This window comes from Mytilus galloprovincialis, chromosome 13, assembly GCF_965363235.1.
Source record: "Mytilus galloprovincialis chromosome 13, xbMytGall1.hap1.1, whole genome shotgun sequence".
NCBI classification, from domain to species: domain Eukaryota; kingdom Metazoa; phylum Mollusca; class Bivalvia; order Mytilida; family Mytilidae; genus Mytilus; species Mytilus galloprovincialis.
The window spans coordinates 53897624-53915293 of record NC_134850.1 but is presented as its reverse complement, the minus strand read 5'-3'; the positions used below and the strand labels follow the sequence as shown (position 1 = coordinate 53915293).

Here is a 17670-nt window from a genome sequence, read left to right as displayed (position 1 = left end):
TATCCTTCTCGAGGGGACTTCTTTCTCCGGAAATTTGAAGAGGCAAAGAGGACACCTTTCGGGTACTTTCTTGTTGACCTAAAAGCTAGAACCCCAGAAGCCTCCAGATTGCACACAGAGGTCTTGCAGGTCCGTCAAGGAGAGACACCAGACGGACAGAGGGATGACGACCGTCTCTCGAATACTTTTGAAGACGATAGTTCGGTCTCATCAGACGAAGATATTGCCGACGAGACAACACATAGTTCGTCAGAGGATGCTGAAACACGGAAAGATCTCATCGCCTGTCAGGATTGCGGAGTACTTAGTGTTTGCTCACCTACGTGGATTAGAAGCCCAACGTCAGCAAGATTGTGGGAATAAAAACGGCATTGCCCTTAACGATGACCGGGAAAGATGTAGAGGATGCTTTGAGACGTTATAGCAACCAATAACAATACAGTGCTCCTATATATCGTCTACCAACAGTATTTATCTATACCTACCGTCGATGGTTAACATGCAATACAGTACTCCTATTTACCGTATATCAACAGTATTTGTCTATACCTAGCGTCGGTGGTTATATATATAATTAACATACAATATAGTGCTCCTATATACCGTCTATCAACAGTATTAGTCTATACCTACTGTCGGTAGTTAACATACACTGTAGTGCTCCTATATACCGTCTATCAACAGTATGTGTCTATACCTACCGTCGGTAGTTAACATACAATATAGAACTCCTATATATCGTCTATCAACAGTATTTGTCTATACCTACTGTCGGTAGTTAACATACAGTATAGTGCTCCTATACACCGTATATCAACAGTATTTGTCTGTACCTACCGTCGGTGGTTAACATACAATACAGTGCTCCATTACACAGTCTATTGACAGTTGTCTATACCTACCGTCGGTGATTAACATGCAATATAGTGCTCCTATATACCGTCTATCAACATAATTTATCTATACCTACCGTCGGTGATTAACATGCAATAAAATGCTCCTATATACCGTCTTTTATTTATTTTTTTTCTAAACCTACCGTCGGTAGTTAACATGCGATATAGTGCTCCTATATACCGTCTACCAACAGTATTTATCTATACCTACCGTCGGTGGTTAACATGCAATACAGTACTCCTATTCACCGTATATCAACAGTATTTGTCTATATCTACCGTCGGTGGTTAACATACAATATAGTGCTCCTATATAACGTCTATCAACAGTATTTGTCTATACCTACTGTCGGTAGTTAACATACAATATAGTGCTCCTATTTACCGTCTATCAACAGTATGTGTCTATACCTACTGTCGGTAGTTAACATACAATATAGTGCTCCTATATACCGTCTATCAACAGTATTTGTCTATACCTACTGTAGGTAGTTAACATACAATATAGTGCTCCTATATACCGTCTACCAACAGTATTTATCTATACCTACCGTCGGTGGTTAACATGCAATACAGTACTCATATTCACCGTATATCAACAGTATTTGTCTATACCTACCGTCGGTGGTTAACATACAATATAGTGCTCCTATATAACGTCTATCAACAGTATTTGTCTATACCTACTGTCGGTAGTTAACATACAATATAGTGCTCCTATTTACCGTCTATCAACAGTATGTGTCTATACCTACTGTCGGTAGTTAACATACAATATAGTGCTCCTATATACCGTCTATCAACAGTATTTGTCTATACCTACTGTAGGTAGTTAACATACAATATAGTGCTCCTATATGGGGTAATATGCGCAATTGTTTTTAAATAGGCGGTAATGGTAACGTTTTCTTCTGTTGCTCAGCCCATATCATAAACTGGTATATGTATGATGGCTTGTTTCGAAGCTGAGACATTTTTACATATCTGGTTAAATTTTCGGGGTACGAAGTGTGATTCATTTTTCCGTAAATTAGCAAACCCCGAGTATCCTTTTGCGATGTGGCTCCTAATGGTAAAAAATCCCATTTTTGACACAATAAGTTCTTTAAAAATTTAATACTTTGAACACATTTAATGGCTCCATAGTTTTTACACATTTATTCTGTGTTCCCTTACTTTCTAAATTAACACAAATGGTTCAGCTTAGTCATTTGTTTATCATAGAAATGTGTCAAATATCACTACACAGAGATTTTTTTTACACGTGACTTGTGAGTTCCTCATTTCAAGGCGCATTAGGGATATTGTCCCATATACCGTCTATCAACAGTTTTTGTCTATACCTACCGTCGATGATTAACATACGATATAGTGCTATTATTTATACCATCTATAAAGAGTTTTAGTCTATACCTACTGTTGGTAGTTAACATACAATATAGTGCTCCTATATATCGTCTATGAACAGTATGTGTCTATACCTACTGTCGGTAGTTAACATACAATATAGTGCTCCTATATACCGTCTATCAACAGTATTTGTTTATACCTACCGTCGGTGGTTAACATACAATATAGTGCTCCTATATACCGTTTATCAAGAGTTTTAGTCTATACCTACTGTTGGTAGTTAACGTACAATGTAGTGCTACTATATACCGTCTATCACCAGTATTGTCTATACCTAATGTCGGTAGTTAACATATAATATAGTGTTCCTATATACCGTCTATCAACAGTATTTGTCTATACCTACTGTCGGAAGGTAAAATACAATATAGTGCTCATATAAACCGTGTATCAACAGTATTTGTCTATACCTACTGTCGGTAGTTAACATACAATATAGTGCTCCTATATACCGTCTATCAACAGTATTTGTCTATACCTACTGTCGGTAGTTAACATACAATATAGTGCTCCTATATACGTCTATCAACAGTATTTGTCTATACCTACCGTCGATGATTAACATACGATATAGTGCTCCTATATACCGTCTATCACCAGTATTTGTCTATACCTACCGTCGGTAGTTAACATACAATATAGTGCTCCTATATACCGTCTATCAACAGTATTTGTCTATACCTACTGTAGGTAGTTAACATACAATATAGTAATCCTATATACCGTCTATCAAAAGTATTTGTCTATACCTACTGTCGGTAGTTTACATACAATATAGTGCTCCTATATACCGTCTATCACCAGTATTTGTCTATACCTACTGTCGGTAGTTAACATACAATATAGTGCTCCTATATACCGTCTATCAACAGTATTTGTCTATACCTACCGTCGATGATTAACATACGATATAGTGCTCCTATATACCGTCTATCACCAGTATTTGTCTATACCTACCGTCGGTAGTTAACATACAATATAGTGCTCCTATATACAGTCTATCAACAGTATTTGTCTATACCTACTATCGGTAGTTAACATACAATATAGTGCTCCTATATACCGTCTATCACCAGTATTTGTCTATACCTACTGTCGGTAGTTAACATACAATATAGTGCTCCTATATACCGTCTATCAACAGTATTTGTCTATACCTACCGTCGATGATTAACATACGATATAGTGCTATTATATATACCGTCTATCAAGAGTTTTAGTCTATACCTACTGTTGGTAGTTAACATATAATATAGTGCTCCTGTATACGTCTATCAACAGTATGTGTCTATACCTACTGTTGGTAGTTAACATACAACATAATGCTTCTATATACCGTCTATCAACAGTATTTGTTTATACCTACCGTCGGTGGTTAACATACAATATAGTGCTCCTATATACCGTCTATCAAGAGTTTTAGTCTATACCTACTGTTGGTAGTTAACGTACAATGTAGTGCTCCTATATACCGTCTATCAACAGTATTAGTCTATACCTACTGTCGGTAGTTAACATACAATATAGTGCTCCTATATACCGTCAATCAACAGTATTTGTCTATACCTACCGTCGGTGGTTAACATACAATATAGTGCTCCTATAAACCGTCTATCAACAGTATTTGTCTATACCTACTGTCGGTAGTTAACATACAATATACTGCTCCTATATACAGTCTATCACCAGTATTTGTCTATACCTACTGTCTGTAGTTAACATACAATATAGTGCTCCTATATACCGTATATCACCAGTATTTGTCTATACCTACTGTCAGTAGTTAACATACAATATAGTGCTCCTATATACCGTCTATCACCAGTATTTGTCTATACCTACTGTCAGTAGTTAACATACAATATAGTGTTCCTATATACCGTCTATCAACAGTATTTGTCTATACCTACTGTCGGAAGGTAACATACAATATAGTGCACCTATATACCGTCTATCAACAGTATTTGTCTATACCTACCGTCGGTGGTTAACATACAATATAGTGCTCCTATATACCGTCTATCAGCAGTATTTGTCTATACCTACCGTCGGTGGTTAACATACAATATAGTGCTCCTATATACCGTCTATCACCAGTATTTGTCTATACCTACTTTCAGTAGTTAACATACAATATAGTGTTCCTATATACCGTCTATCAACAGTATTTGTCTATACCTACTGTCGGTAGTTAACATACAATATAGTGCTCCTATATACCGTCTATCAACAGTATTTGTTTATACCTACCGTCGGTGGTTAACATACAATATAGTGCTCCTATAAACCGTCTATCAACAATATTTGTCTTTTCCTACTGTCGGTAGTTAACATACAATATAGTGCTCCTATATACAGTCTATCAACAGTATTTGTCTATACCTACTGTCAGTAGTTAACATACAATATAGTGCTCCTATATACCGTCTATCAACAGTATTTGTTTATACCTACTGTCGGTGGTTAACAAACAATATAGTGCTCCTATATACCGTCTATCAAGAGTTTTAGTCTATACCTACTGTTGGTAGTTAACGTACAATGTAGTGCTCCTATATACCGTCTATCAACAGTATTAGTATATACCTACTGTCGGTAGTTAACGTACAATGTAGTGCTCCTATATACCGTCTATCAACAGTATTAGTATATACCTACTGTCGGTAGTTAACATACAATATAGTGTTCCTATATACCGTCTATCAACAGTATTTGTCTATACCTACTGTTGGAAGGTAACATACAATATATTGCACCTATATACCGTCTATCAACAGTATTTGTCTATACCTACCGTCGGTGGTTAACATACAATATAGTGCTCCTATATACCGTCTATCAACAGTATTTGTCTATACCTACCGTCGGTGGTTAACATACAATATAGTGCTCCTATAAACCGTCTATCAACAGTATTTGTCTTTTCCTACTGTCGGTAGTTAACATACAATATAGTGCTCCTATATACAGTCTATCAACAGTGTTTGTCTATACCTACTGTCGGTAGTTAACATACACTATAGTGCTCCTATATACCGTCTATCACCAGTATTTGTCTATACCTACTGTCAGTAGTTAACATACAATTTAGTGTTCCTATATACCGTCTATCAACAGTATTTGTCTATACCTACTGTTGGAAGGTAACATACAATATAGTGCACCTATATACCGTCTATCAACAGTATTTGTCTATACCTACCGTCGGTGGTTAACATACAATATAGTGCTCCTATATACCGTCTATCAGCAGTATTTGTCTATACCTACCGTCGGTGGTTAACATACAATATAGTGCTCCTATATACCGTCTATCACCAGTATTTGTCTATACCTACCGTCGGTGATTAACATACGATATAGTGCTATTACATATACCGTCTATCAAGAGTTTTAGTCTTTACCTACTGTTGGTAGTTAACATACAATATAGTGCTCCTATATACCGTCTATCAACAGTATTTGTCTATACCTACTGTCGGTAGTTAACATACAATATAGTGCTCCTACATGTGTATATACCGTCTATCAACAGTATTTGTCTATATCTACCGTCGGTGGTTAACATACAATATAGTGCTCCTATATACCGTCTATCAAGAGTTTTAGTCTATACCTACTGTTGGTAGTTAACATACAATATAGTGCTCCTATATACCGTCTATCAACAGTATTTGTCTATGCCTACCGTCGGTGGTTAACATGCAATATAGTCCTCCTATATACTGTCTATCAACAGTATTTGTCTATACCTACCGTTGGTGGTTAACATGCCATACAGTATTCCTATATATCGTCTATCAACAGTATTTGTCTGTACCTACCGTCGGTGGTTAACATGCCATACAGTACTCCTATATACCGTATATCAACAGTACCTGTCTATACCTACCATCGGTGGTTAACAAGCATTACAGTACTTCTATATACCGTCTATCAATACTATTTTTCTCTACCTACCGTCGGTGGTTAACATATAATATAGTGCACCTATATACCGTCTATTATCAGTATTTTTCTAAACTTACCATCGGTGGTTAACATGCAATATAGTGCTCCTATATACCGTCTATCAACACTATGTTTGTAACCTGTTTCTATACCCACCGTCGGTGGTTAACATGCAATACAGTGCACCTATATACCGTATATATCAACAGTATTTGTCTATACCTATCGTCGGTGGTTAACATGCAATATAGTCCTCCTATATACTGTCTATCAACAGTATTTAGTCTATACCTACCGTCGGTGGTTAACATGACATATAGTACTCCTATATACCGTATATCAACAGTACCTGTTTATACCTACCATCGGTGGTTAACAAGCAATACAGTACTCCTATATAACGTATATCAAAAGTATTTGTCTATACCTACCGTCGGTGGTTAACGTAAAATATAGTGCTGTCTATTAAAATTATGTGTCTATACATACTGTCGGTGGTTAACATACAATAAAGTGCTCCTATAAACCGTCTATCAACAGTTTTCATTTATACCTACCGCCGATGGTCAATATAACGTATTTTATGTTCCGTATATAGTGCTCATATATACCGTCTGTCAGAAGTATCTGAATTTACCTACCGTCGGTGGTTAACATACAATATAGTGCTCCTATATACCGTCTATTAAAAGTATTTCTTTATACCTACCGTCGGTGGTTAACGTAAAATATAGTGCTCCTTTATATACCGTCTTTCAATAGTATTTCTTTATACCTACTGTCGGTGGTTAACATAGAATTTAGTGCTCCTATATACCGTCTATCAACCGTATTTGTCTATACCTACCGGCGGTTGTTATCAAAACAAACTATTTTCAATCGACAGTCCAAAGTTTCGTATCTATACTTCACTCTGAATGACCGATGACATTTATTTGACCAGTAACATTCCCTATTGTATTCATTATTTAGTTTTCTCCCTGAACTTGTCTGAAATATTTGCGGCTGTACTGATGGCAAACAACAATCAATCAATTTCTTAAAGTACTTCTTAATCTAAATCATATATTATTTTTTAATCTAACCAGTAATATGTGATCGGTGAATGTACGTATGACAATTACGCCAATTTTGAAAAAGCATATTTTTTTTCATTTGCGCACATTGACATTTTTTAATTTGCGCCAAATTGATTCGAAAGGTTAGGTCTGATAAATTTAGATGATAAAATTAAACTTGTTTAACCAAACGCAGCAATTCAATGAACACAAGCTACAATATAGATAAATGTGTGTATAGACACACGTTGAGCTCATGGGTATCATCATTTAATCACACTTCTGGTACCCGAACATTTACTTTCATATATGGAACCGATGCCATAAAGAAAAAAACAGGCTTTAACTGATAAAAATTTTGATAAAAAAGGGATGCTTTATTACATAGGGAAGATATCACAAGGTTGCAGTTCAACAGAAGTGTTGCATGACAATACTCAGTTAAAAAAGATTTGTGCATATGCAAATGTGCTTTTTATGTCTAACAGTTACAATCTTATTTTATAAAGTGCTACTTCAAGTGTGATGTACACTTGCAATAAACTTATCCTGCTTTCAATCCCCCTCCTCCTCCCCGTCACGTGTGAGCAAGTGGCAGGTGGCAAAAGGCCAGAAGGAATATTTTTGTTATTATATAAATAAATTCTATACATCTTATATGCCTCATGACTTGTGTTTATCTGTTAATTTGTGCAAATGAAGAAAATAAATTTGGCGCAAAGAAATAAAAAAAAATAGGCGCTAATTAAGTGCAGATTGGCGCAAATGGAAAAAGCCGAAGCAAATATAATCTTTTCTCGTATCAAGATTTCAAGATTTTATTCATAACCTCAGACACATACTTGTGTACAAGAGGACAATAATATATACAACCCTATTAAAATAATATATAGCGAGACAGGACAAACGAAACACAAATACATAGTATATTTTAAAAGACAATTGGTATAATTAGATTAAGTATTTTATGATTTTCTTCACGAAAATTGATAATTTCCTTTGAACTTGTATGTTACATATAGACAACAAGCCAGTGAATTTCTTCTTGCTTGGATTCATTACATAGTAATTTGGTACAAACTTTGATCTAAGAGCAGAAACATCAGCATTTTTACAGGTAAACAATATATGAAACTCATCCCCTATTCCCTCATTACATAATGTACATATTCTATTTTCCCTCGCGATCCCCGCCCATCTACCCGTCTCAATAGGTAACTTCAAATTCGAGCATCGAAGTTTAGATATGTAATATCTGTCCTTGGGTAATAATCGCAATAGATACGGTTCCAAACCAAACTCGAGTTTGAAAAAAGAATAGAATTCACCCCTATCAGATCAAATTGGTGTTTTCTTTCTTTTTTTTTCGTTCAGTTTCATCTAGTCCATTTGTTCATTTGACTCTGTCTCCATCACGACTAGGATGCCTTTTAATTTATAATGTAAAGTCGTTCAGGTTTTTGTTTTATTATATAAAAAAAGAAGATATGGCATGATTGCCAATGAGACAACTCTCTAAAAGAGACAAAGTGACACCGGTATTAACTATTAAAAAAAACCTTTAACAGATCACGGTACGCTGACGGTACAGATGTCTGTAAATTCAGAAATTAATGCGAGGTTTTTATTATTGCGACAATAATTAAGACTCGCATTTTGAAGTATTGCGTTTGAATTAATCAATCAAAATCTCATTTCAGGCTATAATGACACTCATCGCATTAAATATTTAACAATTTCACGCAACAAGGTTACATTCAAAAATTTGATGAATATTTGACAAGATTCGTTCGTTAAAGTTGCCAAAAATTCTATAATTAGTGTATTATTCTCCCAAGTTTATTTGAAAAGGTATAATTCCTCTATACAAATGGCAAAGTCTTTCATAAAATATCCAGTAAGTTGGATAAACGTTTACCAAATCATCCCAATACAGTTTGATTTATATATTCACTTTGCTATTCCGTTCTTGCACAGTGATATAGTTCATTTTGCGTCATCCCATATTCTAGCAAAGGGAGATTATCTAAGCATCACCGTTACATCAGTAATAGCTCTCGTACATAAAATAGTTAGCTCGAACTGTATGATCCTGTGTGAATCTGATCTTTATATTAAAAGTGCATAAATGGTTCACATGTGGGTCTTATTTAAAAATTAAACAGTATCAAAACAATTAGTGCATTATAATATAACCAAATAGGCAAGCAAAAAAAAATCAATAGGCAAAATATGCTTGTCTACCGTCTAATTCTAATTGCCAATATTTACTGTATTGTACATAGCTCAATTCCATTCCATTCCATTCAATTTTATTTATTTTTTAATTTTCAGCAGAAAACAGTATTTCTAACAATTAAATTGAATTAATTTGATATGACGTTGACACACGGTAATCACTCTCATGTTTTTATTTACATCACTGTCAATCATCCGGTAAAGATGAATATTCATTACTACCCTCGGTAGTTAACGTCCCTCGATGGTTAACTTTAAGTGCCTACCATAGAATAATGGGCCAAAATGGTAAAAGACATTTAAAACGGGTTAGAATTGTTTCGGACTGGTCGAATATTTAGTCTTGTTCGGACTTTTAAGTTTGGTACAGATTGTTCGAGTAGGAAACAGTACAATGGAGTATAAATACTACTAATTTCAGACTGTTCCTAGTTTGTTGTGAAGCCTATTAAAATCAAAAATATTGTTGTACTTAGACGACCTCATTTATTGAACTGATAAAATCTATCTCTGACCTAGACCTATTTAACTATGCATGATATTCACACTTCCTGTCTGACATTTTGTCACCGACATTATAACAATCAGTGCTGATTAATTTCTATACATTTGTGAGTCTACATAAAAGATGTCAACTCCTTGGGTCGTGTGTAGGTTGCTATTTGTTTTAAAATAATATTGTCGATCAGAACTATATAATTATATATGCTAATTAGAGAAATCTAATATAAACTTTTCCTGTACTGAATGTCATGATATACTTTTTAACCGGATTTTTGTGACAAAAATGTCGGTTATTGATTTGGGGATGTACGGCGGGCGGGCGGGCGGGCGGCAATCAAATGTTGTCCGTGCATTAACTCATGAACCGTTCAACCAAAGCTTTTAAAATTTTAATATGTTGTTACTGACAACTAAATGAAAGTCAAGTTCAATAATGGCGATTTTGACTTTTACCGTTCAGGAGTTATGGTTCTTGAAATATTGAAAAATGGTGTTTCCAGTCGTGTCCGTGCATTTTCTCATTAACCATTCAACCAAAGCTTTTGAAATTTTTATATGTTATTACTGATGACAAAATAGAGGTCAAATTTGATATTGACGATTTTCACTTTCAGCATTCATCAGTTATGGTTCTTGTGATATTGACAGGACACAAATAAATGTTAATAAATCCGGTTTGTTGTCGTTGTGACAGCCTCTTGTTTATAGATCTTTTCCTAAACTGACTGTAATTGTATTTTTGGTATCTTCCATTTGTTAACTTATGTTGTTTGACAAGCAATTCGTTTACATAATTTTTGTGACTAAAACAGAAATATATTCTTTTCAATTATGGACTTAAATTAGGTAATTGTCAAAAATAAAGGACTTAGTGAGAAAAAAAGTTGGTATTCACATCGAATTGTAAAAGATCAAAATTGAAACCACTTTTTTCAAATGTCTGAGCTATCTAAAATAATTTTACAAAAAAACATTTCCATTCAGCTGTGAGAAGACGAAACAATTACAGTTGGAATACTGTTGTAATTGACTTGTCCGGATCTGATTATCACCGAACCCGGACATTTACCTATAGTATTACTGTCAACTTCCGGTGGTGAGTACTAACCAACATTGCAGAATAACCAGAGAGCTTGATGAAGACAGACGTCTAATCCTCAAGTCGTATCTGCCATTTGCCACATAATTATTTGGACAACTCAAGGTAACCTTACTTACTATATAAGTTCTAGTAGCAAATACTATATTGGTGTCAGAAGTTTGTTTCAACTCACCTGGAGAATACCGGAAATGATTTTGTAGCGGCAAAATTTTTCTTTTTGAATTTTGAAACAATAAAAGATTCGAAATTGACGAAATATACGGATAATTTTCTAAGTGTTTAAAACAATTGTCAATAATCCTTTGTCAGTTTCACTGATTATTTATTGGACAATTATTTAATCATTTTAGAAACTGAAGTTTGATTGATACATTTTTCTTTGTAATTGTCAATGACAAAGAGATACAGGCAAGTGTCAGTGTTACTGAAACTTAACCTTTTAACAATTTAGTCAGTGTTACTGATTAATTATATAGCAAGACATTGTGTCTTATATTTATTTCATTTTATAAGAAATAGATTTATTCAATCATGACACAACCAGTGAATATTAACACAGCTACATTTTTACAACTTAAGTCGTTAAAAGGCATTGGGGAGGCTAAAGCAAATGCCATACTAAGGGCAAGAGAAGAAAAAGGTACACTTACTGAAGACAACATCTTTGATATTACAGAAATTTCTAGTACTCTTTGGACATCTTTATTAAAAGACAATCCAATAACTTTTAAAGAAATTAAGCCATCGGGGGAAGATCTTGCGTCAACGGTAGCATTACTAAGGGATAAAATATCTAGTATTGAAAAGGATCGTTCTGACATGGTAGTCAGTTTTCAGTTACAGGCTGATCAGATGAGAGAGAAGAACCTGGCCATATTGGAACAACAAAGGTTGCAGTATGAGCAAGAGCGGGATGAATACTTACAAAAGGTAAAGCAAGAATTAAATCATTTTAGAGAAATGGTAGAAACTAAAGATAAGGAATTAGACCGGTATCATGAAAAAACTGAGAAAATGCAATCTCAAATAGAACAGCAAGAGTCTCTTGCTAGAATTCAAAAGGTAATAACTGACAGGGAATCTAAATCAGGAGTAAATTATAAACCCCCTTCAACTCCCGACAAATATGGTCCATCTGCTCCAAAGCTGGCTATTTTTGATGGCAAAAGTGACTGGCGACCATACTTTTACAGTTTTCTACCATAGCTGATAGATATAAATGGACTGATGAGCAAAGATTGATCCGGTTGCATACGAAAGTAGGTCTAAAAAAATATTCCCTTGAATTTGACAGTTGTAGAAAATTAACCCTGCATTTCAATGCACTTAATTTTTTCTGAGTCATAAACATGTATGTTGGGTGTCTGAAAGCATCATTCTTTGTTTATTTGATGGTCTTATAAAATATTTTGGAAAGTTAAGGTTACCTAGTTACCAAAGCAGGTAACCAGTAAATAATAGTGTAAAAATTGGGTTGTTTACTTCCGGTGCTGGTTACTTTCTTATATGCAATGAAATGTAGTGTGAAATTTTCACTGTAGCACTGGACAGGATTAAACTTTATTCATGCAAAGTATTTCTTTGGTTGAAATAAAGGTAAATACTATACATTTTTTTTAAAAGTGCCAATTTAACAAAGACTAATAGGGGAAAATCAATGGTGGTATTACACCTATTTAGGGAAACTACACGTGCACTGGTGACCTTATTGTACTTTCATTTTTAAAAATTATTACTAAACTAGTTCATACGTTGTAAAAATGGACTATTCGGAATGGATTGAGACACAGAAAGCACGTTTGAGGGAAAATTGCCTTGAAATGGGGGTTTACGGGTGTTTGCTAAGTCAAATGGGTGGACAGACAAGGCTGTATTCAGTGTATAGTGTAAGGTTTCCTTGGGACAGAAAAAAAAGAACCTTGTATGGTCACAGATTTGCATACATGTTGCACACTGAGAAATTTGACCTATCAGAGGAATTTGATGTGTCTCATCTGTGTCATCAGAAGAGATGCATTAACCCTGAGCACTTGTCTTTCGAGCCCCCTCATATTAACCAAGACCGCCAAGTTTGTCGTGGTACACACCCAACAAGGTGTCGAAAACACAAACCCTACCAAGACTGTTTGATTTAAAATGGTAAAACAATAATGGTTTTAAAGAGAAGTCTTATTTTTCTTCATATGATATAATTTAATTTATGAAATACACTTTTGAATCAACATACATATATTACATTGAGACCTTTCTTATAGCTTGCCATGCTAATCCCCATTTTACGTGAGCCTCTGTGTCAAATTTTAAATCACCTTTACAGTTTTGTTTATACAACATGTGATTTTTCATTTCAGTGTTAACCATGAATCTGACAAGCATTTTGTTGAAAAATCTTATATGTGAATTGGTCTGCAGATGACACTTAAGCATTGAGGTATGTATCAACTAATGTCATGTTTTATTTTTGTTTTGGCCGCAAAAGTTTACAATTTGCCATTGTGCCATCTGTATTTTGCACCGACAAAACATCATCTAAACACTTGCCTTGGATTTATACACATCAGAATCCAGTCTCACATACTTAAATTTTATAATTCGTACCAATTTTTTTTTTACCAGCATTCAAAGGGACATAACCCTTTTTAAAACCATTTTGATGTATTTTTTATTACTCTTTCTCCTCATTTTTTAATGTAAAATACAAGAAAGTGGACTTTTCAGGTGTAAATCTATTAGAAATATACTGCAATAAATAAATGAAATGATTTTGATATCAGTAACCATTATGATTGACTGAAAGGGAACCGTTATTTGTCATACTCGGGGAACAGACCAAAAACTCAAGTTACACATAAGGGCTTATAGAAACTTCGGTGGAGACTGTTAACATTTATAGAAACAGTTTTTTCAGCTAAAACACTTTAATTGTTGATTTGACATTACATTTCTTTCATTTTTTCTGGGAAAATAATTACATTTGCTTTATTTTTTAGGCAAAAGATATCAAGTTTTGATGAAAAAAGAAGGAAGAAGGAAAATGGACCAAAACAGACCAAAACAGACCTTCAAATGAACTCTAAAAGGTGCAATAAAATTGTATATCATCTTAAAGTTGTCTTTTGTATCCTATTTAATTGTTTGAATGCTTAGATCATGAGTATATGATCAGATATTAGTCAACACTGCATTTTATAATGATACACTGAAAAAAGGATTTTTCGAAGAAATAAAACTGAAATCGCCGTAGGATATGACCTTACATTATAGTGATTTTCTCTGAAACTATAGATCTGACTGAAACAAAACTTGGCAGTTATGCTTGAAATAACTTGCAATTGGAGGGAAAAAAATTACATTAAGTTTATTTGACATTTAGGTGTTCTTTAGGTGTAATACCACCAAATTATGATACGGCACATCCGGTTGCATACGAAAGTAGGTCTAAAAAAATATTCCCTTGAATTTGACAGTTGTAGAAAATTAACCCTGCATTTCAATGCACTTAATTTTTTCTGAGTCATAAACATGTATGTTGGGTGTCTGAAAGCATCATTCTTTGTTTATTTGATGGTCTTATAAAATATTTTGGAAAGTTAAGGTTACCTAGTTACCAAAGCAGGTAACCAGTAAATAATAGTGTAAAAATTGGGTTGTTTACTTCCGGTGCTGGTTACTTTCTTATATGCAATGAAATGTAGTGTGAAATTTTCACTGTAGCACTGGACAGGATTAAACTTTATTCATGCAAAGTATTTCTTTGGTTGAAATAAAGGTAAATACTATACATTTTTTTTAAAAGTGCCAATTTAACAAAGACTAATAGGGGAAAATCAATGGTGGTATTACACCTAAATCATTACAGGGAATTATAAACTGTTTTGTCAGAAATTTAATGAGAAATTTGGTAAAAAGGAATTACCCCATATTTTACGTAGATTATTACAGGATTTGAGGCAAGAAAATGAAGAGAATTTGAAAGATTTTGCAGAGAGGGCACAGGAGTTGGCGGTTGATGGGTATCCTGATACTCCAGAGAAGTTTGCTGAGACGCTGGCTACTGATGCATTTTTGAGAGGTTGTTTAGATAAAAAAGCTGCTTTGGTGGCCATGGACAAGAATCCAGAATCCTTAGATCAAGCAGTCCAATTTGTACGTAGTGCAGCAGCTAACCAAAAAGTTATTATGGGCGGTAAGAAGTCTGAAGTGAAAAGAGTTACATTTTCAGATACAGAAGATGTCCAAGAACAGGAAGAAGAAAAATTTGCGGTACGGGTTGTTGAGAAAGATGATGATAAAAGAGGGGTAAGTGCTAGTATTGAGAAAAGACTTAAGAAAACAGAAGATGATCTTGCAGAGACAAAAATTATTGTGAAAAAGATTCTCAATATAATTAACCAAAATCAGGGTCAAAACCAGAGGTCAAGAAGTACATATAGGTCTCCTACACCAGAAAGGTCAACAAGCCCATATAGGGGAACAGGCTGTTTTCAGTGTGGAAAAGAAGGACATTATGCCCGGGATTGTCCAAGCAGGATAATGTATCGAAATGGGTCGCCCATGCGAAGTAGATCTCCATCACCAAATAGCAACACTTTAAACTATCAGGGATCAAGAAAGACGGCCAATTCTTGATCAGCTCGGGACATGGTGGCCAAATATGTACAGATGTAAAAAAAAAAGAGGATATTGGCAATACAGCGAAAATTCAGGAACTATTTCTGTATAAACATAATTCAGATTCGAAAACATTGTACATAAACTTAATTCTTAATGGGCAAAAAGTTTTAGCTGTTGTAGATAGTGCAGCTCAAGTTTCCGTGATCAGTACATCACTTCTTAAACAGTTGGGGCCAAAAGTAAAGATGAAGCAACACATAATATTGAAAGGGGCTGGAAAAGGGTCTGAAATGGAAGCCAGATACACAGATGACCTTGACGTGACAGTTGGTAAACTCAAAGTCAAATGGAGGTTTGTGGCTGCAGAGATCACAGATAAGGTAATATTAGGTATTGATTTTTTGGAACATTTCAAGGCTATAATTGATCTAGGCAATTATACCGTACAGATAAATCAAGATCTTATACCCGCCATCTGTTTAGGTAATAAGGAAGGTAAAATTTCACATGTTTACAGAGTAACAGTAGGGAGGAAAACAGTTGTTCCCCCTCAGTCAATGAAGGTATTAAAAATTGAGATTGATAGGACACCTAATTCTGATATTATTATACAGCCGAACTATGAACTAAAAGGTTTATTAACACCAAATGTTGTGCTGAAAATAGGTCAGGAGGTCTCAACAGTAGTACGTAATGGCTCCAATAAGTTTGTCACTTTGAAAGGAGGGTTGAAATTTGGAATTGGCACAGAGATAGAATGCACAATACCTTTGACAGATGTAAATGAACTTGACAGGTTTTCTGACAAGTCATTAAATAATTTCGAGCCATATTTTGTAACACATCAAGCTGCAGAGGCTGACAGAATATCTGATAGCCTGACAACTGTTTTAGAGACAAACGAAAACTCAAATATGGTTCCACCAGCACATACAATTTTATCCATTAAAGCTGATAATAACCACTCTCAAGTAAGTTCACAAAATCTTCATAAAAACATGTCTGACAGGGTCTCTGTCAAACAAGCTCTTTCAATTAAAGATATGAATGAACTTATTCCAAAACATATACAAGATCTGTATTCAAGGACCATTAAAGGTATGACACTGTCAGAAAGTAAGGACATAGCAGAATTATTGATTCAATTTCAGGACGTGTTTGCGAAAGGGGATATGGATTTGGGCCTATTTAAAGGGGAAATTAAACACCGTATCCACACAGGAGATGCTACTCCAGTAAAACATCGTCTGAGGCGGACTCCATTAAAGTTTGAAGGTGAGGAACAAAAACATTTACAAGATATGTTGGATAAAGGGGTTATTCAGCCATCAATATCAGATTGGGCAGCATGTCCTGTTCTAGTACGGAAAAAGGATGGCTCTATCAGGTACTGTCTAGACTATAGAGGGCTCAACAAGGCTACAACAAAAGATTTATTTCCGATAGCGAAAATAGAAACCTGTCTAGATACTTTGCGTGGAAGCCAATACATGAGTACGGTGGATATGGCTGCAGGTTATTGGCAGTTGGAAATAGACGAGAGAGACCGCTATAAGACCGCTTTTGTGACTAAGTATGGTTTGTTCGAGCACGTCAGACTGCCATTTGGTCTCTGTAACTCTCCAGCTACTTTTAGTAGAGTTGTTCAGTTAGTTTTGCAGGGTTTAACCTGGGAGGAGTGTTTGGCATATCTGGATGATGTCATCATTCTGGGTTATAGTTTTGAGGATCATCTACAGAAACTGAGACATGTATTAGAACGATTCCAGCAGTATAATCTCAAGTTGAAACCATCAAAGTGTAATCTGTTCCAAAAAGAGGTAAAATTTTTAGGTAAGATTGTTAACAAGGATGGAATCTCAATAGATCGTAAAAACATTGATACGGTACAAAAATG

The 17670-nt window shown here is 34.8% G+C and overlaps 1 long non-coding RNA gene across 1 annotated transcript; it reads left to right on the top strand.

Moving 5' to 3' along the window:
* The first annotated feature begins 12412 nt into the window (after positions 1-12412).
* LOC143057213 (uncharacterized) lies at positions 12413-14267 on the top strand. Its single transcript, XR_012972669.1, has 3 exons — positions 12413-12755; positions 13511-13590; positions 14150-14267. It is a non-coding gene; the product is annotated as an uncharacterized LOC143057213 (long non-coding RNA).
* Positions 14268-17670: the final 3403 nt, after the last annotated feature.